The sequence below is a fragment of the Colobus angolensis genome, unplaced genomic scaffold (assembly GCF_000951035.1).
Source record: "Colobus angolensis palliatus isolate OR3802 unplaced genomic scaffold, Cang.pa_1.0 Scaffold14, whole genome shotgun sequence".
NCBI classification, from domain to species: Eukaryota; Metazoa; Chordata; class Mammalia; order Primates; family Cercopithecidae; genus Colobus; species Colobus angolensis.
The window spans coordinates 16,573,324-16,577,025 of NW_012114488.1; positions in this window are offsets into that span (position 1 = coordinate 16,573,324).

Sequence of the window (3,702 nt, forward strand, 5' to 3'; positions counted from 1 at the left end):
GAGATGGAGTCTCGCTCTGTCACCCAGGCTGGAGTGCAGTGGTGCGATCCTGGCTCACCGCAACCTCCACCTCTGGGGTTCAAGCGATTCTTCTGCCTCAGCCTCCTGAGTAGCTGGGATTACAGGCCCGTGCCACTCTGACCAGCTAATTTTTGTATTTTTAGTAAAGACGGGGATTCACCACGTTGGTCAGGCTGGTTTCGAACTCCTGACTTTGTGGTCTGCCCACCTCCCAAAGTGCTGGGATTATAGGCGTGAACCACCGCGCCCGGCCAGCTGGAAGATAATTTTTAAAATTACATCTTGGCTGGGTGCGGTGGCCCACGCCTGTAATCCCAGCACTTTGGGAGGCCGAGGCGGGCAGATCACCTGAGGTTGCAGTGAGCTGAGATTGCGCCATTGCACTCCAGCCTGGGCAACAGGAGTGAAACTCCGTCTCAAAAAAAGTAATAAAATTATGTCTAGATCTCGAATCATAAATACCTCAGGAGCAGGGTGAGTGGGCAGGAAGCCACAAAAATCTCCAAGTGCTTACTCATGAGGAGCCACCATTATAGCAGAGCTATGGAGCCAGTTTATCCTGAAGGGGCCTTCTCAGCATCTTCCCCCTCCGCCCCGTGTAAGATGCAGTCATTCTTGGTTAAGTTTCATAAAGAGTTGCAGGAGTCCAGGCCAGGTCTTAGCCAGAGGCTGGATTCACCAACCTACCATGTAGCAAATTCCTCCTTGGTCTCCATAAGGGGAACAGTGAATCACCAAGTTGGATTTGCCACAGGATGGACGTCAGCAGTGTGTTCCTTACCACTAGGGGTGGCTCAACACTGCCTCAGCACGGCCACCCCATGGTGGGTCCAGATCAGTGAATGACATTACCTGGGGCTATGAAAGTGTTCACTGTAACTACAGGGATAGGTGAACTCCCGAGACAGTGTTGTAGAGCAGCAGGCAATGGTTGAGTACAGGGCATAACTACTCATGAAAAGAGGGAACATCTGAGAAACCAAGTTGTCAGAAGGAATGGCTTTACATTGCTTTGCAAAAGTGTCTCAAAAACTGGAGTAGTCAGTTGTATCCAACACAGCTGAGGAGCCAAGGAAACTGACATCTATTGCGCTCTCTGTATGAAGACTCCTACCAGGAACCAAACTGGGGCACCACTCGGGGCACTGTGATCTTAGACTTCCCAGGCTCCAAAAACAGTGAGGAATGAGTGTGTAAAGCCACCCAGTCTGTTTTTGTTTTTCTTTCTTCCAATAGCAGCCCAAGCTAAGACAGTAGTAAGTGCTCTTACAGGGGAGAAAAACAAAACATGGAACCACGAGGATACATTTGCCCAAATCAGTTAAGTGTAATGCCAGGATTCAAACCAATTAGATGCAGAAGCCACTCTATCACCTCTCTTATCACAGTCATACCAGAAAATAAAGCATCCAATTCCAGAAATGAGAAATACTATGTACCACAGTATAAGTGCTCTGGGTTATTCATCAAGGCAGACTGAACAGAAACATGAAAATGTCACATTAACAGGTCAATATTAAATTCGGTCAAAAAATTGTATCACTGGCTGAAAAATTAATTTCCTGTCACAAACTCATGATTACACCAACAGGGCAGAGAAATTCCATTTTTGTTTAAATTGGTCAAGTTGAAGGATGTACATAACAAGAGCCACAGTATTTGATATATCAAACACCAAAATGTTTAATCACATGCAAATACAGGATTTTTTACGCACTTGAGCAGATTGTAGAAAAGGTTATCAAGGCAGGGCACAGTGGCTCACGAGGTCAGGAGTTTGAGACCAGCCTGGCCAACATGGTGAAACCCTGTCCCTACTAAAAATACAAAAATAAGCCGGGCGTGGTGGCATGTGCCTGTAATCCCAGCTACTCAGGAGGCTGAGGCAGAATTGCTTGAATCCGGGAGGCGGAGGTTGCAGTGAGCCACGATGGTGCCACTGCACTCTAGCCTGGGTGGCAGAGCGAGACTCTGTTGCAAAAAAAAAAAAAAAAAAGAAAAGGTTAATCAAGAGACAGTGCAGTATTTAATATACTTCTGAAGACTGGACATACCTGTATCAGCTAAACAAGCAAAAGCAGCAGTTACTTTCAAGTAAGTTGTACCTCAGTTTTCAAGTATTGTAATTCCACTTCCAGGGTTCCTGGATTGTATTCCAAGTTATGTCTAAAACAATACTTTTTATGTTTTAGACATAACAATACTTTTTATGTCTAAAACAATACTTTTTTCTGCTTTTAGCAGAAATGGAATTTTATTTCAACCATATATGAAAGCTACACATTTTAAGGCCATTCAATATCATAGACTTTATACTTAATTACCTCTGAGAAAGTGGAGCAAACTTTGAGATTCTTCTACCTTAAAAACATTTTCTCCTACCTACATTCTAACACCCCTTACTCATGTAATATTACCAGGTATGTTGTTAGTAAAAATCAGTAGTACTGGCCAGTGTTTTAAAACAAACATCACTGACTACAAAGGTACTCTACTTGAAATCAGGTCACAAATAAACAAACCCTGCTTTTCAATTAAAACTCAAAAAGGGCCAGGAGCTGTGGCTCACTCCTGCAATCCCAACACGTTGGGAAGCCAAGGCAGAAGGATCCTTTGAGGCCAGCATGTGCAACACAGCGAGACCTCGTCTCTACTAAAAATAAACGTAGCTGGGTGTGGTAGTATATGCCTATAGTCCCATGTACTCAGAAGGCTGAGGTGGGAGGATCACTTGAGCCTAGGACTTTGAGGCTGCAGTGAGCCATGACTGCACCACTGCACTTGAGTCTGGGTGACAAAGTGAGACCCTGTCTCAATTTAAATAAATAAATAAATAAAATTTTAAAAAACCCTAAGAAATATTTAGATGACTATTTTCTTTATACTTCTCTGTATTTTCAAATATTTTGTAACAATTATAAGTTAAGAAAAAAATTTAAGTGTAGCCCTAAACTCCAGCTCCATTTTGCAAAATAAGGCATAAATTAAAAATTACATGCAAAATCAAAATCGATGCTTGGTCTTAAGTTTCACTGTTGTAGTACTTGAAGGATAATGAGTAGAAATTCAGTGACTCAATGAAAATCGATGACAAATGCTAAACATATACCCAAAACAAAACAAAAACGCTAATTAAGGAGTTACAATAAAAATCTTTATTTAGGTTTGGTCAGTACAGGTAAGATATACTGGAGTCACAGAGCAATATGCATTAACAGGATACAACAGTTCATAAAAACTGAGTAACTATGCACACAAATTTCTTAAACATTCAGTCACCTAAAGAGAAAATGCACAGATGTATGGTGGAAAAAACTGTATCTAACACTGAAACTACTACAGGACTCCATCAATGAGTCCAACTTTTAGTGATAAAAAACTACTGTACTGGGCAAACTTGGCAGTCATAAACCCACATCTACTCTAACAAGTCTGAATGGTGCATAAGTACAGTAACAGCATGAGTAAGAATGCCCTTACACAGCACAGGTTCTAAACAGACATAGATTTATACAGACGTCATTGTGTTATATTTTAAGGAAAAATTTCCATTTACAATTTCACATTAACTCATATAAAAATAACTTGACCCTACACAAAATGTTCTTTTAGCAACATTCAAGGTAATTAACTGTTACAATTTCCAAAGTGGCAGAGGTATTGAAGCAAAAAAAAAAAAAA